General features: G+C 38.3%; 1 long non-coding RNA gene across 2 annotated transcripts in view; it reads left to right on the top strand.

Annotated features, from left to right (window-relative positions):
* LOC137488296 (uncharacterized) overlaps positions 1–19,693 on the top strand; it is a 724,224-nt gene extending 704,531 nt beyond the window's left edge. The window contains exons 2-7 of one of the 2 annotated variants that reach the window (XR_015515037.1): positions 16,940–16,956; positions 17,277–17,389; positions 18,349–18,475; positions 18,652–18,737; positions 19,036–19,078; positions 19,176–19,693. This is a non-coding gene — a long non-coding RNA (uncharacterized LOC137488296). Of the gene's footprint in view, positions 1–16,702; positions 16,957–17,276; positions 17,390–18,348; positions 18,476–18,651; positions 18,738–19,035; positions 19,079–19,175 lie in introns of those variants that run through there. The other variant, XR_015515036.1, reaches the window with a different exon arrangement.
* The last annotated feature ends 1,291 nt before the right edge of the window (positions 19,694–20,984 follow it).

Here is a 20,984-nt window from a genome sequence, read left to right as displayed (position 1 = left end):
TAGCAGTTGAGCAAATTGAGGTATTAAACCCCACTTTGTAGATGAAAACTTCAATCAATGAAGTGGAGTGGTTAAGGTGTCTGACTAGCGTTTGGGGATAGTGGGTTCGAAGCCAGGCAATAACAGCTATTTTGAAATGCTTTAATACCAGTTGGCAGGCACGTGCATACATAGGGCTCAACCTGTGCAGTGCACATGCCCTTTTTAGTCTTGGATAGAAAGTGCCCTTACAAAATGATCAAAAGTGCTCCCGCGACGCGACACACCCTCGGTCCCGCCCTTCAGTAGGCGCACGACAACACCACTGTTGAGTACACGCGCGACAACACAGCTGATCAGTACGCGCGCGATAACACCGCTCTTCAGTACGCACGCAACAACAAATGTGCTCCTCAAAAAATGTATCCTGCACATGCCCTTTGGAAGGTCTCTGCACGGGCCTGCCAGTTGGTAATGCTTTGCTCTTGAATCGTTTTGTTTCAACGTTTGTCTGATATCCGAATAAACAATTTGTTAATAAATATGTCTTGTTTTGGTCTTAAAACAGGGTTGTTGCTAGATCAGAAACCGTGGCCTGAAGTTATCAAGAATTATTTATATTATTCATAAAATTTCCCATTTATTGTATTTTATTAATGTCTACCCAAACCCTAAACCAAACTATCACAGTACTGTAAAAATATTAATTATTGTTTTACAGTGTTACAAAAATGATGCTAAATTGATGGCGTAACTGCAGCTGTATCATATTTAGGCTATACAAATACAGAAACATGATAAAAACTCATAAAACCATGATTTCGGAGTATTTGTAGAAGTCGGGATTCGAACCCAAAACGTCAATTAATGAATAGCAACATCGTGCACATGCAGAGTCCACTAAGCCATATGAAATGAGATTTCTCTTGACCTTGGCAGCCAAATGGAGATTCGCCAGGTCTCGAAACGCTTCTGAGATGATCAATGTTTTGAATCGCTTTAGTCACGTGACCAAGTGTTTCGAAACACTTTAGTCACGTGACTTGGGTGCTTCGGATCATGCTTCGGTGCAGTGTTTCGAAACACTTGCGCTTCGGGATCTTGACAGCCGTCCCTAATACTTATGCACTATTCTACGCCATTTTGTAGTATAAATAGTGTAAGTAGTGTGTTCACACTGAAAACTCAAAAAAAAATTAAGTGCACTTTAATTACCCGGATGATGCACTCATTCAGCTGGTATAATGAAGTGTGTAATGATGGACACTTCACGCACTCAACGACCGCAGGTTTGCTTACGTAGCGGAAGGGGAGGAGCTATCGGACGCACATGTTGAATAACTTTATTTATTTTGGATGGTAAAAGCAAAATTCTCCTACGAGAGTGATTATAGCGCCTACCGATGGTGAATGCGGCAATACTCACGACAGGTATTGTTTGATAATTCGGTTGTTTATTTCACTGATTTGGCAACCGTCGAACGTCATCAGGGAAACGGTTTGAATTTCCGCTTAGTAAAAAAACATTAGTGTGCCATTTGGGACAACACTACATACATATACTATCCTGTTGAGTGTGTAAGTGCATAAGTACATAGTGCATGAGTGCATAGTGTATAGTGTGCCATTTGGGACGCAGCTTCAGTGCGAAGTATTGCCAGTATCTGCTCCCTTACCAAGCGTATTCTCATTGTTTGATCTGCCTTTTGTTATGACCTTTGAGCTTGTTATTTTTGAATACTGATTTTGGAAGACTGTTTTTGCCTTGTTTGCCTTTGTGGACACTCTGTTTGCTACTTTGAACCTGGATGCTTTTTTACTACGATTTAGCCTGGGTTTTTGGATTTGTTTGCTAATAACTATTAAACTTCTTGTATTTGGATCCCATCTGTCTCTATGTCGTCACCACCGCCATTGTCACAACCAAAGACATGCCTTGAAGAGAGCCCAGGCTATTTTGTGCACACAAGATCATCTATTGGATTTCAGTTTTAGTTGTTTCCAGCAGGGCATAATTTCAGAGTTCCTATATGTAGGACAAACAGAATTAGAGATTATATTATTATGTTCACCATTAGGTTATTAAATAAGCCAGCATGGAGGGAAATGTATCTGAAAATTGAATTACTGTATTGTATGTTTTATGGTAAAAAATGATAATGTATACAGTACATGGAACCTGGCTTGTATATGGCACTGTGCTGCAATTTTACTTTGCCTAAACGAGATAATAAAGCTAAACCTGCATCTTAGAGTAACACCTACAATTGGATTTGTTATTGTAAGTTAGATTACTCATTATGTTAAGCATGACTGTCAATAAATGTAACATTATTTGTCTTGCTATTTAGCTGGAATAAAATGTATATACAGAGCTGATAAAAAAGGGACTAAGCTGAAGAAAAATGAATGAATGAATACAGGGGTTGGTCAATGAAACTAAAATGTGGTATAGAGCCTCCTTTTGTGAATGATACAGCATCAATTTGTTTTGGGAATGACAGAGACAAGTCCTGCACAGTGGCCAGAGGGTTTTGAGCCACTCTTCTTGCAGAATAGTGGCCAGGTCACTATGTGATCCTGGTGGAGGAAAATGTTTCCTCCAAAACACTCCAGAGTAACTCATGTACGAAGACTTGTGTTTAAATCATACTAAAACATTGTGTACGCACAAAGCTGTAAATGTGCGTATGCAGTAAAAAATTCAGATGTATAAAACACTGCGTATGCAGTATTCCACGCATGAAACTGAGCGCAACATGCACAAGCGCAAAACCCATCCCTGCCTTCTCCCCATATGAATATGCTAATGACTCTACTTTGGAAAAACCCAACAAAAAAGCAATGGCAAACAGAGAAACTTTTAACAGAATGTGAATTGGAGGTGCTGCTTTCGGAGGTAGATTGGAGAAAAACAGTGTTATTTGCAAGTTTGTCCTCAGAATTTATAACAAAAGAAAAAAAAAATAGAGTGGGAGAGTTTAGCTAATGCGGTTAACACAGTTGAGTCTGAATATTGCACTGATTGGATTAAAAAAGAAATAGTGTGATTTATATGTGTAAAATTTTGCAGTGTCCTTAACATGTGTGTGGATACGCCACATGTGCGCCATACGAGTGGCATAGCTTGAAAATTGCATGGTACCATGTTTTAACACGTTAGAGCATGAACTCGGTTCGAACCCAGCGCCTGATGAACGCATTCTTTTTTTTTTTCCCCCGCTGCATATCAGATTTTGCCTATACTCTTTGTCATGATGAAGACAAGTAGGAATCATTAATAAGTCTGTGCATCATATTTTATTTGCACATTTATTGAATGGAAATGTTTCTGATTCACGCATGCAAATTCATCTTCAGATTGTGCCTTTATAGCACTGTGTGTGCAGTAGATTGCTCCGATTACATTGGCAAAAATGGCGACCGCTGCAAATTGCGCTTTAATGATTGGCCGGTCAACTGCATGGTATGGAAACCTTATATACCTGCTAGACATGAACCCGTCTCATCCAGCTGCCATTGCACGGCTCAAAGACACATTGTAGAGTGCAATTTAACACAACTGCCTCTAGGAGTCGCTAACGGAAATAAAACAGACACACACAAGAAATATGCGTACGCCAGGCATGAAGTTGGCGTGGAACAACCCACATTCTCACGTTCATTTCATTGTTAGTAAATCCAAACGTGAACGATTCTGAGCGTGAAACCTGGTGGACGCAAAGTTTTTGTGCGTACGCAGCGTTGATACATGAGGCCCCATGTGACTGTGTAGGCCATGGGCCTTTCTTGTTCATCAAATCCCTCTGTCACCAGTCTTGTGTGTATTAGTGCATTATCATCCTAATACACTACACCGCCTTTAGATACAATATTTGAACTATTGGTTGCACATGGTCCACCAGAATGGTTCTGTGGTCTATGACATTGACATGTTTATCCAAGATGTGGTTGATGTGGTTCATCATTCTTGGTGGTATGCTGACATTACCCTGGATACCGTGGCTTTTGATACATCAGAGACTTGTCTTGGTCACAGATACTCCAGTGAGGCACACTAAAATTCTTTCCTCTTTTGAACTCAGATTTGCCACCTATAATGTTGTGTGCATTGCAATATTTTAAGGAAACTTCTTGTTGGTGGTCGGTAAACAGTTTATTTTATGTAACTCATGTTCTCTAAACTCAAATCACATTTTTATTTCAATATAAGGTGCAGAACACATATGGAGGCTTCAGTGGGCTTTTTATTTACAATACTGCTGGAAGGGCATCCGCTGCGTAAAAAATGTACTGGATAAGTTGGCGGTTCATTCTGCTGTGGTGACTCTTAATTAATAAACGGACTCAAGTCAAAAAGAAAATGAATGAATGAATAATTAATATTAGAGTGATTTCTGAAGGATTGTGGGACTGCAGACTGGAGTAATGAAGCTGAAAATTAATATTTAAAATCACCAGAATAAATTAATAAATTAAATGATAAATTTCTTTTGAACAGTTTTTTTATTGCAATAACATTTCACAATTTTACAATTTATTATTATTTTTAATTAAATAAAAGCAGTCTTGGTGAGCAGGAGAAGCTTATTTTAAAACATTAAAACAAATCTTACTGACCCCAAACTTTTGACTGGAGGTGTATATATATATAATTTTCACAGTTGTGATCAGAAATAAGCATTCATGCTGCACATTTTTTAATGTGCATGTGTCGTCAACCTTTGCTGTGCATTTTATATGTTTGCACTGTGACAATTTGTGTCACCTTTTATATGTTTGCATTGTAAGGATTTGCAGCACATGAGCTGTCAAACTGAAGATCTTTTCTTAATTTGCTGTTTTTTCCATTGTGCATACGCCTTTAGTAGCAGCGCTCTAAGCTCTCTCGGCCACCATAGTAGAGAATGGCTGAGGTGTGCAGAGAAACAGATGGACAACTCAATGACCCGACAAGAGGGTTTGTTGCTGTTTTCTATTTAGCCTATCTAAAGTGAAGCTCACGAATGCTTATCTCTGATTGCTACTTTAAAAATTTTAATAAAACTAAAGTCACAAGCCTCTGCATTGCCAACCCTGACTTTAGATTCTTTTAAATGTGACTTTTAGACATTGTTACAGTATCATAGTTTAAAACTTAAAAATAATCATGTGTTCATAATTAAAGGGATAGTTTACTACCCAGAAAATAAAAATTACATAATTTACACACACACACACACACACACACACACAAACACACACACACACACACACACACACACACACACACACACACACACACACACACACACACACACACACACACACACACACACAAAATGTGGCTAATTTATTTGATAAAGTCTTTGTAACAATTTGCAATTCTATTAAATTAGATGTTTGCTGAAAATTAGATGTTTGCAAAATATTCTTTCTGCATTTGTCAAAAAAACTATTTTTAATAGACGCCTAGTTAAATCTGTTTGACTTAATGATGGTCGTGCCCAACTGAGGCTGGTTTCTCTCAAGGTTTTTTAATTCTTCACTTTTGCCAATTCGCCAAGTTTTTCCTGCCCGCTGTCACCACTGGCTTGCATGGTTTGGGACCTGTGGAGCTGCACATCGATGGATTTGCTCTTCAGTGTTTCAACTCTGAGCAGTGAATATTAATCCACACTGAATTGAGCTAAACTCAGCTTTAACACTGAAAACTGGACTGACACTTTTTCAATTCACTATAAACTTCTATGTGAAGCTGCTTTGACACAGTAAAAAGCAGTAAAACAGTAAAAAGCGCTATTGAAATAAATGAAATTTTGAATTGAATTGAATATTTGGAATACATGGACTGACTGAGTGAGCTATCTTATATATACCCATTACAGTTTTTTTTGGATTGCTTACACACTAAAATTAAAAGTAGTACACTATTAGCAAAACCTTACACACAAGTATCAAAACATCAGCCCATATTTGCACTACTATAAGCACATTGTCAGCCTCACACTTGTTGCAAAACTCTACACACAGTGATTTGCAAAACACTAAACACACTTAACATACATTACACACTAAAATCTATCATGAAGTCACTTCCTTGCAATTCCAAAGAACTGACTGTCAAATTACTGCACCGTCCAACCAATTGGATCAACACAGTCGTCAGGTGTGCAAACACTTGTTTGATTATTTGTAGACACACCAATCAGGTGTTTAAGCACTATAAAATGCCAGTTTCAATGAAAATCATCAGGTCTCAATATCAACTCTGGCACACACCATAAAAAAAACCTATTCAAATAAAGGAAATTTATGGAGTGCCTTTCGAGCACAATTTCGAAATGGTGAAAAGACTGTGGCATGATTATGCAGAGGTATGTATTCACTTTAGCAGTGTGATCTGGCATTTTGTCTCATTATATTTTACTGTACTGTAATACTAGATCTACACTGAACTACACAAATTTGCCTGACACTGTTCTTCAGGTAGTTTTACAAATGGATGAAGAGGAGATCCAGCATGAGTTCATTTACGTAGATGATGGTGTGTTCAACCTGACGAGAACATGGAGTAGAAGAAACATCATTGGCCACAGGGCTACAGTCAATGTCCCAGGGCAACGTGGGGGAAATATTCAGTAACACTCTGTGCAGCCATTACAAAGAATGGGGTCCTCCACTGCCATGACCATTCTTGGACCAACTGCACAACATAACAGCAGCAAATCAAATCGATCATACGCAATACATTGTTGTCTGGGACAATGTGTCTTTCCATCGTTCTGCTCTGGTTCAGAACTGGTTTTAGCAACATCCACATTTTACCGTCCTATATCTTCCACCATACTCTCAATTCCTAAACCCTATAGAAGAGTTTTTCTCAGCATAGTGGTGGAAAGAATATGATCTTCGTCTCCAAGCTGAGGTACCCCTCATCCAAGCCATGGAGGAGGCCTGTGACCAGATGGAAGTAGCAGCAATACAAGATTCTACATTCAAGACACTTCTTTCCAAGGTGTCTTGCTAAGGACAACATTGCAATGTTGATAATTCTCATGCCAGATCCAGCTAGGCGAAGAGACAATGTCCAACTTACAGTTCAATACGTAAAGTGACATGTTACAGTACTTTAAATCTTCATGCCAACATGTTGGACATGTTGAGGAATAAATGAGTTTCTTCGGTGTGCAGCATTGGTCTTGAGTAGTGTTTGGTGAATTTACTTTATATTTGTACTTTGTTGATGGTAGCCTACTCTAATCATAGTGAAGCAGAAGTGCTAAAAGTGTTTTAGGTTTATTACAGCAGTGTGTAACTCGTGCAAACAGTGTATAGTAAATGTAAAAATGTGTGTTTCTTATGGTAAAAAAGTGTGGTTTTTAAACAGAAGTTTATAGTTTTTACAAGAGTGTTTCAATATGCAAAGGATCTGTAGTGTTTTGCTAATTGGGTGTGTGGTTGTGCTAATTGTGTGTACTGTTTTGAAAACACGGGCCCTGTTTTGAAAATCGTGCTTAAGCAATCCAAAAAAACTGTAATGTAACGTTAACCTATTTTGCTCTCAAGATTTATTGTGGATAAAGGCTTAATTGTAAATTAACTCAACAAAAGTGATAAATAGAGATAAATTGTTACAGTTTTTTTGGATTGCTTAAGCACGATTTTCAAAACAGGGCTGTTTAAAGTTCATATTATGTCATTAAATTTATAGATATAACGACAACAATACATATGTACATTTGTAAGGTAAAAAAGGTGGCCCTTGGATTTGCTATAGCCCCAAGGCCCAATGTGCTCTTAATCCGGCCCTGGTTAGGAGTAGAGTTAGGGGTGGGGTTAGGTGAGCCCATTAAAAAGCATTGCATGCTTTTTAGTCTGCAGCCAGACCCCTCTCATCCATACTGTAAGCCTTGCACTAAACTATTCTATACGTTTTTTTATAGTTCCATGGCCACAAACTTCTGTGTATCATCATTAAACAGACATTTCAGTCCGTGCCAATAGCATTGTGGTATAGTGTGGCATTAGAGAATACATTAGCCGCATTTCCACTATCAGGCCAGTGCGAGCCAGGGCTTATATCAGGCCAGGCCGGGCCAATCGCCCGGGAGGTTGAGCAGTGAGGCCGAAATCATGCTGCGTTTCCACTGTGGGGCTAGTAGCTCGCAGCGCCCTCAGAACATCCCCTGAATCGAACGTCACTCAAACCGCCCACTTCAGCGGGAATCAGGCAGATAAAGCACACCATCACATCATCACGAAACTATTAAAATTAGGACAACCAAAACAAACAAATGACACGTGTCTGTACAGCAGTACAACGCATGTCTATACGCACATGCCTGTGTGTTTTCATTCATCATATTAATTTACTCGCCTACCGACAATTGGCATCGAAATCCAGTTGTCTTGCCACCAAGGGAGGGACCCAGCGCAGGTAGCGCACACATCCATAATATAAAACCACATATATAAAATTCTCCGTTAATAACTCGATATAAAATGTATTTTATAACATCCTCTAGACAGAATCTGTCCAACATTCATCCCAAATGCTCCGGAGAGAACTGAAACATGATTTTTTCCCCTATAGGCTTTATGACACTTAATAGATGAATCCCTTTATTTAAAGATGTTGCTTATTATATCTTAAGTAAAGGAAAGTGTTCAGTGTTTCAGCACATAGCAGCACGTAATAAAATATAGCCTATATTTCGTTGCGCTCAGCAGCTATGCACTAATAAAGCTCTTTATGTATTTAAAGTTTCCTTTTTTTACGTTATATAAAAACATACACACTTGTTTGAGGACACAGAACACATTTTGAACTTGCAGTTTTCCCCGTCAAAAAAGTGCTGCGCAGCTGGAAGACAGAAAAAAAGTTTGCCTATTTCTGCTTTCACTCACCCCGAAAATGCTGTTTGCATGATTTGATTAATTTCATTGTATCCAAATAATTTATAAATAATATTTAAAACATTTTTCCGGTGTTTATTTATTTATTATTATTGTTTTTTTTTAGAAAATATCTAAAATCTTTTTTTCAAAGAGGCATTTGAAAAATGAAAGTTTAATATAAATTTGAAACAGTTTGATATAGTACCTAATTGGTATAGCTATAGCTTTTGTTAGTTTTATATTGGTTTATTTATTTAATGTGATTTTATTATAGGCCTATCTGATATTTGTAATTCTTTAAATTATTTCAATATAGCTTTGGATATTTTATCTAGATATGACACTATTGTTTTGAGCCTACAAAAGTGGACATTAAATTTGTAAAGTTTAATGTCTTTCTGTTGTATTCATATAGTGTATTATCTCCAAAATAAATTAAAACAATAAAAATAAAAGAAAAAAGCCGCTCGCGGCATCAACAGAGCTGTGAAGGGAGCGCTCTTTTCCTCGGTCTCACATACACACACAGGCATCTAAACGCGCAAAAACACACTTATTAAACTTGACAAAACCTCTTGAAAACCTTTACTGTCTGCTGTGTCTTTAATATGGTGTAAAGATTATTATGCGTTATTGAAACCTCAAAGATGCAGCAAAGAAAGATCATTTTATGCAACAGCCCTACATTTAAAAGAGAAACATAAGGGCGATCATATGCAAAAAAGACCCCAGCCTAATTTGTTCCAGATGTTTTCTTTCTCTTATTTATTTATTTGTTATGTGTTTGGCGCATGTACTCGTGTGCGATCGGAAAACTGTGCCCGCCTCTCCTTTCACTCCACCCCGAAGCCCCGACTGGCCCTCTTTGGCCCAAGGTATTCGGCGGGCCGAAAAAGGCCGGCCCCTGGCCCCAAGAAAGCCCCGCTTTGGCCCGATTAGGCCCCGGAAGTGACAGTGGAAACGCCACTGGTCTTGGCTCGCCCTGGCTCGCTCGCTTTAGGCGCGATAGTGGAAACGTGGCTATTGGTGAATAAAATGATGTGAGTTTGAATCTCACATACAGATAATTTTTTTCCTTCTGCACCCCACACTTTTTTCTGTTGGTTACATATAATATTAGAAGTGGCAGCTTTGTCTCTCTAGGAAAATCCTTCCATATTTGAAGAGTTGTTTGTATACATGTATTCACACTACACATACACACACACACACTCAACAATTTTTTTTATTATTATTTTTTAAATATTATTTCAGGGTTTTCATGTGTTATTGGGGGCATAATTGCACCCACTTTAAAGCTCCTTCAGTCAATAAAGGAGTCTATTATAATATGAAATGTCCATAATATAAATGTGCAGGTTACAACTTAATTTTCTGTCCATAATATATTTGTTACAACTATTAAACTCATTATTGCTTCCACTAACTTGCTAATATGTGACGTGCCCCATCTCATCGCTGTAAGGCTAAATAACCAGGGTCTGTACATGATGTCAAATTTTCAGGGTCATCATTATGCCACAAATTTCAAAAGGATACATTTTGCACAATGTTTTTTTGGATATATATTCTTTTTATTATGTTATTTATATTTGTATTAAATAGTTCAATCATTACTGATTGACAATTACCTAATGGTTACTTGTTTAAGATTTGGTTTTGCAGATGAACACAAAATTTATTCCTTGCAAAAAATCAAAAAATACTTTTCAAAATGATTGTTCAGAAAGCTCAAAACAGGAAATCCAAAAATCCGCAGCAGTTCCATTAATGAGCAGCGCAGTGTACCCGGACTTTGAGTTTGAAGCGTTCGAAGAAGAGGTGCTAAAGCGTGAGTTATTCCTCATGGAAGGAGGAGCAATAGATGAACTGAGGCAGACTGACTGAACCACAGCGAGTAGGTTGGCTGATGCAGAGGAGAAAGCAACAAAACAAAAAAAAAACAAAAGAAAAACAATACTAAAACAAACTGGTGTTTGGAGTCTGGGGAAACAGGACACAACAAGACAGGATTACTCTTAACAGGATCAGGACCCAAGTGAACTCACAAGCAAAACGGACTGACAAAGGACAAGAGAAGAGAATGAACTAAATTGAAGAGAAAATCGGGCAGCAACAGGTGAAAGTGAGAATCGCTAATTGATGGACAGATGGAACAACAAGGTGGGGAAAAAGCATGCTGACAGTAAAGCACATGGCCAGCTATCAAAACAAACCCGCGTGCTTCAAAACACACAATGAAAACACAATGAAGACACATTCGTCACAGTACCCCCCTCTCACAGTACAGACCAGAGTGCCGTCCACTAGACAAGGGAGAGGGGGGGCCGGGGAAGAGACAACAGGGTTTAGTGGGAATCTGAACACAGGCTTTACCCTGGATAAATGAAAAACAGGGGGAACCCGACCAAGAGTGCAAGAAAGCTTGAGCAGCACTGCCACTGGACTCAAGACTTTCATGATACCATATGGCCCAATGAACCTAGGTGTCAGCTTGTGAGAAGGCGGGACCGTGGTAGACACCCAAACCTAGTCTACAAACGAAAGGGGGAGCAGAAGTCTGGTGACGGTTGGATGCCATCATGGTCCGTCTAGAACCCTGGGCCAAGGCCTCCTTAGCCCTTCTCCAGGTGTGGTGACACCGTCGGACAGAGGCCAAGGCAGACAGGACTGCGGCACCGGATTCCTGAGCAGGAAACAAAGGGGGGTTGGTAACCAACAGAACATTGGAAAGGTGACATACCTGTAAAGGCTACCGGCAGGGAGTTGTGGGCATACTCAATCCAAGATAACTGTTGGCTCAAGGAACCCAGATTCGAAGACACCAGGCAGCAGAGATTTCTTTCAAGATCCTGATTATCTCATTTAGTTTGCTCATTGGTCTGGGGGTGAAAACCAGAGGACAGACTCGTAGAAACCCCCATCTGTCTAAGGAATTCTTTGCAAAACTGGGAGACAAATTGGGGTCCTCTGTCAGAGACCACATCCACCGGAAGGCCATGAATCCAAAAGATGTGGTCCACCACCAGTTTAACAGTCTCCATTTCCTGAGTTTGGGCAAAGGGATAAAATGGGTCGCCTTAGAGAAGCAGTTCACCACTGTTAGGATTACAGTGTTACCTCTTGATGGGGGTAGGCCAGATATAAAGTCAAGAGCCACTTGTGACCAAGGGCGAGAGGGGATTGGGAGGGATGTAACAGACCAATGGGTGGCTGATTAGAAGTCTTATTCTGTGCACATGTAGAACAGGCCAATACAAACTGCCTGACATCTTGGGCCACTGAAGGCCACCAAAATCACTGTTGAATATTGACCAGTGACCTTCAGACTCCTGAATGACAGGCTACTCTGGACTCGTGACCCCACCGGAGGACTTCAGGCCCTAATTTGTCTGGCACAAACATCCACCCTCCCCCCTCTCGCACGGCCTCCTCCACCTGGCATTTACATCCCAGGAGAGAACCACCACCACTACCCTCTTGGAAGGATGGCTTCTGGGACATCTTCTCCTTTTGGAACATCAAACAGTCGGGAGAGTGCATCAGGTTTAAAGAGCCCATATTATACATGAAATAGGGTCATATCTTGGTTGTAATAGTCTCCAACAACAGTCTAATATGCATGCAAGGTCAAAAAACACTTTCATGGTCTTATAATCTGCATTTATTTTTACCTAATTATCCCAGCGACTCCTGTATGAATCGTCCAGTGATTCATTTGTTCCCAAACCCCTCCTTAGCGCGGAGCTAATCTGCGCTGATTGGACCGATGACAGTCTGTCGCGATTGGTCGACTGCCTTCAGTCAGAGAGGGAAATGGCCAATAGCTAATCAGCAATTTAAAAAGTAATCACAGTTCATACACGCTCGATAGTGTAGATGTGGATTTTAGCTGCCACACTATGGCGAGTGGATAGTGCCACGGATAACCGAACGAAGGAGACAGTCGTGTACTCGCCATACCACACACACACACAAAAACACACACACACCTCCGGATGACAACGCTCCCGCTTCCGCCCGCACCCGCCAGGTTTTAGCCTGAGAACCCGCTCCGTTTTCTGCCCGCCGCGCCCGGTCCCGCTAGAGCGGAGAACACAACCAAAAATCACCCAGTATACAGTCCAGACAGCCAAGCTGTCTGTATAAACACATACACACAGCACAAAGCTTGTTCGTTCGTTCGCTCTCTCTCTTTCTCTCTCTCTCGCTCTCTCTCATACGCTCTCTCATACCAAGCAGACTCTCTCTTTCTAATTCACATAGCAATATCCGTGATATTGCTAGACAGCCCGCTCCCGTCCCAAATTAAACCCGTTACCGACCGCTCCCGCGATTTATTCGGAAATTTATTCCCGCGGCTGTCCCCGCGCCAGATTTCTGCGGCGCGGGAATAAATTTCCGAATAAATCGCGGGAGCAGAACTCTAGCACGGAGCTCCATAAACAAACAGCACGCGTCGCGTTTTTAACGTGACTTTGCACGCGATAAGATAAAATATCCAGTTAACCTGATACAGTACACGCGGTTACAAGTAACAAATCACAACTAAATACATTTGCAAGCCAGAGTCAACGAGGCAACAACTTTAACCGCACGTACTTACACTTGAGAAATGGAAGAAACCCATCCTGACGTCCAGCAGTTACTCTTTACTGATCCTTCCTTTAACAAACTCAGATGAAGTATTCTTTGTAGCATGTAGCTTCCAGAAGTTTCCAACTGCTTGGTTATAATGCTGAGGTTTCATCTTTGGGTAGAGACTCAATATATCCATCTGCAGTGTGACTTCAATCGACCGGCATGTTTGTGTGTGTGTGTGTGTGTGTGTTTGTGGGTGTGTGTGTGTCTGGGTTTCTGCGTCAGAGGGCGGGGCCTCAGGTTTGAAATCTCCCGGGTTTGCGCGTGCACGTGAATAACTTGGTTTCGTTCGTACGTCATGGCGAAACACCTAATGAATCGTGATCAAGGCGACTCGTTTGAAGCACTATGAGTCGACTCTTTTATAGATGAATCAACAGTTTTAAACACTGTATTCTTACAGATTTAAGCCTTAGCTGGATACTTCACTTCACTTAGAGCTGTGTTACACACTACATGGAGGGGAATTTTCAAAAACCCATAATATGGGCTCTTTAATGTTTTTGGAACATAGGAAACACCAGAGGGAAAAGTCAAAGCGTCGAAAGACGAGTGCCCAGCTAGCCTGTCGAGAACACAATTCTTGGCTGAACAGATATATTCTAAGTTCTTGTGATCCGATCAGACCAAGAGGTGAGAGCCATTAAGAGTGCAGTGACCATGCTAATTTTCTGGATGAATCGTCTATAGAAATCGGAAAACCCCAAGAACCGCTGCAGAGCCTTACGGGAGTCGGAGACTGGCCACTTGGCAAAGTGGGATCAGTCTTGATTCTCTCCATCAAGACTATATGCCCCAGGTGCAAAACTGACTAGCTATGGAACACACTTCTCCGCTTTGACATAAAGCTGGTTCTCCAGCAGCTGTTGTAGCACCTGACGGACTTGCTGAGTGTGTACCTGTTCAGACGGAGAAAAGATGAAAATACCATCATACCATGTTTCTCAGCACATCATTCACCAGGGCCTGGAAGACTGCAGGGGCAAAAAGGTAGAAAGGTAGAACTCAGTCCGAAAGGTAGAACTCAGTATTCAAAGTGCCCCGTAGGTGTGTCTTTCACTCGTACCCCTCAAGTATCCGGACCAAGTGGCATAATGGAGGTCTAGTTTAGTAAAGACCTTGGCTCCCTTCAATAACTCAAAGGCAGAAGACATTAAGGGCAGAGGATACCTATTCCTAACAGTAATGCCATTAAGACCTCTGTAATCAATACAAAGACTTAGAGAACCATCGCTCATTTTTGCAAAGAAAAAGGAAAGGGATGGATGAAATCAGCTTCTAAAGACTCTCGAATTTAACAGTCCATGGCCTCTCTCTCTGGAGCAGAAAGCGAATACAACCAACCCTTTGGTGGAGAAATGCCTGAGAGAAGCTTGATGGCACAATCATATGGTTGGTGCAGAGGCAGAGAGGTGGCTTTGGACTTGCTGAAAACCTGATGGAGATCATTGTGTTCCATTGGAACTATGGAGAGATCCAACTTCTCCATCTGTAAGAGGATACACATTTCACCTTATATACTGACACTTTACCTTACTACAGACACAATTTAGCCTAACCCAGAGGAATCCTCAAGAACCCAAGCAGAGCAAAGAGATGGAAGAGTGCTAAGAGACATGATTTGTCCAAATTGATTAAATAGTTTGGACTGAAGCACTGTTCATTTTTTTATTTCCTGAAATAAAAGGAATTACCTTTTTAAAATAAATTTAAACACACCTTTCAATATGTACAATTTTCTTGCTATACAACTCTTACCTTGAGGAAATGCTACATTATTTTTAGTTTTTATTTCTACTTTTTGCAATTTTTATGGCTTGTGTTTTCGCTTCCATTTTTAAGCAGTATAAGGTCCATCTTCATGTGACTTTGTCTTTGAATATGGACCTTATGAAGCTATTTATTTGCACTAAAATAAATAAAAATAAGTAAATAAATAAACAAACAAATAAATGATACAATAGTAAAATTAAAATATAGAAAAGTGCAGACAAATTCTTACACTGCTTGTGAGTTGATGTAGAACGAACTACATCTGCATGGAAAACAAAAACAAGTAAAGGTCACTTACAACTGTGACAGATTGTGTGGTTTAAGGTCCAATAAATTCAATAAATATTGGTAACACTTTATTTTGATGGTCCATTTGAGTATTATTAGACTGTCTACTTAATATCTGTTGATACTACTCCTTCAACACATTTAACTCACTATAAAATACTATGCAAGCACCTCAACTTACCCTTACCTCAGCCTAACAGTCTAATTAAAATCTAATGAGAATTAGTTGGCATGTAGATGCAACGTAACTTTATTTCAACAAACGGACTATCAAAATAAAGTGTGACCAGAATATTGTACAGTATTTGATACATAGCTCCAGTAATCAGATATTACCTTTTTGGAGAATAAATGTTTATTTCATTTTGAGTTCTTTTAGCTCCAGAAGGGTTACAATTCATAAAGCCATATGTAAGCTACTAGTCAATATTTATTATTATAGCCTTAAGAAATTAATGGCAGTAAAAGTAAACGCATGAATGGTTATACAACATACTCAAAAATGATGTTAAACAAGAATTAAATTTTTCATTACAATAAAAAGGGGAGGGTAGCTTGTGTAAAAGGCTAACTCATTTTATCTCTTTTTTTCTTATTCATTTCTTATGTTATATTCCTTTCCTTCATTAATGCAGATGTATTGCTTTTTCATTATAATTGGCTTTATCACCTCGTACGCCAGCACCAAACCTCTAACTCTGTCTCTCTTTAGTTGCCTACTAGTTAAAACTAATTCTTCTCAGGTGTTTTGTAACCGATATATGATAAGCAGGTTTTGGGTTAATCAACCGAGTTCAAAGTTTAGCAGATGGTATGTTAACCCAGCTTTCTGGAATACTAATAAATAGAATTTTAATAGATATTTTTCAAGACACTTCTATAAAGCTTAAAGTGAAATTTATAGGCTTAACTAGATTAATTAGGTTAACTAGGCAGGATAGGGTAATTAGGCAAGTTATTGTATAATTTTGACCTTAATATGGTTTTTTAAATTTTTTATTTGCTTTTATTCTAGCCAAAATGAAACAAATAAGACTTTCTCCAGAAGAAAAATGATCAGACATACTATGAACATTTCCTTGCTCTGTTAAACATCATTTGGGAAATATATATATATATATATATATATATATATATATATATATACACAGCAAATTCATCAGAGTTAAATTCTCGGTGTTGAAGCATTTGAGAGTAAAGTGTTGACGTTAAAGAGTTAGATTTTGATAAATGAATATAATAAGAGTTAGAATTGATTTTATTCAGTGCGAAATCAAGGAGTTATCTTTTTAACACTTGTTGGTGTTATTTCCAACATCCGGGAATTCATGCAGCCCCAGTCACTGAAGAATTTTCCAGACGCCATTTTCCATCTGAGGTTTAGAACAGCAACTGGTGAGTCAAACTACCTAAATGTTGGTATTTTACTGACTTTCTTTAAGGAAATACAGTTGTAAACATGTTGTTAAGTTAATAACTTTAGAATGGAGTGACAATTTTAAACTTCTGCGGTTCATTCATGGTCGTTTGTGTATCTAGCTTAACTGCATTACTATTGACTTCTTTTCAAGAATGTTTTTATATATGCTCACGCATACATGGTGCATAAAAACATCAAATGTACATGTTCAACACATTTCTGTCACGCTCAATGCCATTTTGTGCGTTGTTACCCTTTTGTAAAATAAAATCGACACTTCTCCTTTAATTCCAAGCAAACTAGCGAGGGAATCCCTGGAGCCGCCTAACGTTAGCCTACTCTGCCCGGATGCTAACGGCAACACAGGACGGTTTCCATAAGCTCAGGAGAGTTTCTAAAACATATCTGGTGAGTAAATGAACATATGCTTACTTGTAAAAGGCTTCCTGACTGAAACAAATGATTGTTTGTTATTCGTGTAACGTTACGTTAATTGGTTATTTTAAACACGCGGCCCTTTTAAACTGGTTCATTCGTGGCCGTCCATATACCGTTAGTCCATAACTTAGACTCGTGTGATAACGTACGCTTGAATTATATTAAGTGATGACAACCATTAAAGTCGGAATGTTAACATTAATGTCTTTAAATGACCGCGTTTGCACTTTATCAGACATTTAACGTTACAGAAGTCTCCCGGAAGTTGCGGGACTAACGTTAACGTTATCCCGCAAATGCACAGAGACTCCCAGATGCCCAAGTAGATGCCCGCAAATGAATGATAATCTCCCGGAAATCGCGCGTCTCCCGCCCGGTCATTAAACACTTTGCACGCCCCTCTCCACCGCATCCCTCCCAGCTCTTCAGGTACGTCGCGCGCAAGTCACCCCCACCGCTCTTTAGGTACGTCGCGCGCAACTCATCTCATTGCTCTTTAGGTACTCATCTCTCCCCCTACCTCCCGCAAATCAACTCTGTATCCCCCGAAAATTACTTTTCCCAACTCGGGATGTCTGACGTTAGTAAGTTAGGCTATTTCTGTTGTCAGGAACATCTTAGTCAAGCTTTTTCTCCCGCATGATATTGTGCTTAAAACTATAGGCTAAACTTAGCATGTACTGTACACAACATTACCGTTTTATTAGTGCGTTGTAAAAAGCCACCTGTCTGTAAAATTAATCAACTGATTCATATTTGAGCAGCCTAATGATGATACAGGTTTGATTTGTAGATTTATTATCAATAATCAACATCTGAATCAAAAGATATGTGAAAAAGTGTGAGGCATACTTTGTGATGTTCATCTCTCTTTTTTATCTGAAGGTTATGCATATGTGTTAGATACTAATGTGTTGTTGTTTTAACAGCCACAGTTCTCTATACAAAAACACAAGACCCTGTGACGGTGGCTGATTAGAGACGGATGGTGTATTTCCAGAGTTGGTGAAATGACCAAGCACACCTTCTTGGTCATATGTGGTGATAATAATGAAGGTATGTTTGATAAAGTTCTGTATTTGTTTCACAATAAGCTGAGAGGGTATTAGAGCATTAGAGAATAACAAATGACATGAAGGTAATAAGTTTTGTATTGTGGGTGAACTGTTACTTAAATAATGTTTTGCTCTTTGCTTTGCACTTTTTCTCTTCTGCTTATCCTAATATTTTAGATTATATTTGGACCTGAAACATCTGCTAGACTCCAGGAAAGGTGGCGTCAATACTGGACCTGAAAGGGCCTAACAAGTTGAATCTGGTAAAGAAACACGCACACACACACACACACACACGCACACGCTTAGAGAAAACTGTAAGTTTATGAATATTTTTTACACTGTGGCCAATATTTTGGGGAAGTCAGCATCACTAAATGATATAAAAGATTTTAAGCTCCTCTAAATTTTGCTCCAAGTATTGTGTTAAATTGAGGATTCTGGACAGACAGCTGCCTGTTTTTCCAGTTCTAGCCATAGTGGTTAACCTGATTGTTTTTGGAGATCCAACAGTGATATATGTGTTTTTTCTACTTTTCCATATCCTGTCACCTCAACCAGCTGGGAGAGTCAAGTTGTGGATCATCATGAAGATTTTCAAAAGGTGAGTTTAGATTTCTTGAATGTTTTATTTACTTTAAATGTTCTTTTAAATATATCATAGAATTTGATTGCAATTTGTTTTCAAACATTTTTCTTAGTCATGCTGGAGTCTTAAAGAGTTCTTAGATGAGCATCACCCTACAGTATATCCGTGCATCAGGAACCACCAGACGAGCGATCAGCAGCTACTACTGTACATCGTCATGGATAAAAAGGTCATCCTGTGGCTGGGAAGCACATCTTTCACAGGACATGCTTGATGAGATTTCCTAGCTCCAGTTTGTTTTCACACAAGTTTACAGCATTTATACCTTCATTTAAACTGCTGTGTTTGATATGGAGGACCAAGGAAACACCAGAAGTGAAAGATTTGCACGCCAAGTTGTTTAAAATGTAATTTCAGAAGAAAACTATGCGTTCAGAAGAAAACTATGAGTGACGCTATATTGAACTTTCAAATTGCTCTGATGAAACATCAAGTTTGGACATCATATTTTGTTGATACTGTCTTTACTAATAAAACATTTAAAGCATATTTGACATTGTTGCATTTTAAAAATTGAATGAATTGTTGAAGTTGTGAATGTTTTCAAATAAAATGTTTTTTATTTTGTAATTTACAGTCTATTTGACCTTTTTACCATATTTACACTCAAGAGAGTTGAATAAAATAACAATATATTACACCAGGTGGTGTTAAATATAGTTACATTTTTTAACTCTGCCCAGAGTTAAAATTAACCCTTACTTCGGTGTCAATGTGCCAACCCTTTTGAAAGTGTTGATTTAAGTCTGTTTTGAGTGGACCCCATGAGACACTTTCAAAGTGTTGAAATTAACACCCATAGAGTTGTTTTGGGTCCCCATATTTTGCTGTGTATATATATATATATATATATATATATATATATATATATATATATATATATATATATATATATATATATATAAAAGAGAATATAAAAATCAAAGCTGGGCTAATAATTATATATATGTATATTATATATATATATAATACATATATATATATATATATATATATATATATATATATATATATATATATATATATATATATATATATATAGAATTCACAGCAGTGAATTTGGCTTGAACACTATCATTCACCTACAACACCCATCATGTCCTGCACTCACACACCAGTTCCAGATCACTGCTGATTGCACACACACAGCTAAAGCTGTTCAGGACTAATTAAATGGTATATAAACACAGCACACCCACATCTATGCTGAGTCTTGTTTTTCTGTAACTGAGCAGTTCAAAGTGTTATTTTAGTCTGTCTTTTCCGTGTTTTTGACCCTTGCTTTGTTTATTGTTTTACTCAAAGTGTTTACTAAAATTGTTGTGAAAAAGTTGATGAAATGCCAGTTCCCAAAGTTTTAATTTGCATTTATAATTGATTAAAAAAACAAAAACAAAAAACAAACAGGTTTCAAATCAACTCTTAATTATTATATATCAGAGAACGGATGATTTTTTTAATGTACTAAACAAGCTTGATTCTAAAAACATTTCTTAAAGACAGGGTAATTTGCAAGGATATGCCATTATTTCAACAGCATATCATTAATATATTTAGTTGCAGGCAGGTAAATATTTAATAATAACAATTAACACTGCAATCATATTATTATTTTTTTTTTTTTTGCCAAACTTACTTTTTGTGACATCTTTGAAATGACTACCTTTTATTTGGGAAAATGTTTTTGGATTATATATATATATATATATATATATATATATATATATATATATATATATATATATATATATATATATACCATCTATCAAAAAAAATGTATATATATATATATATATATATATATATATATATATATATATATATATATATATATATATATACAACACATTAAAGTGTGATA

The sequence above is a fragment of the Danio rerio genome, chromosome 18, assembly GCF_052040795.2.
Source record: "Danio rerio strain M-AB ecotype USA chromosome 18, GRCz13ab, whole genome shotgun sequence".
Classification (NCBI taxonomy): domain Eukaryota; kingdom Metazoa; phylum Chordata; class Actinopteri; order Cypriniformes; family Danionidae; genus Danio; species Danio rerio.
Note: the sequence above shows the minus strand (reverse complement) of the source record. Positions and strands in the feature narration are given on the sequence as shown.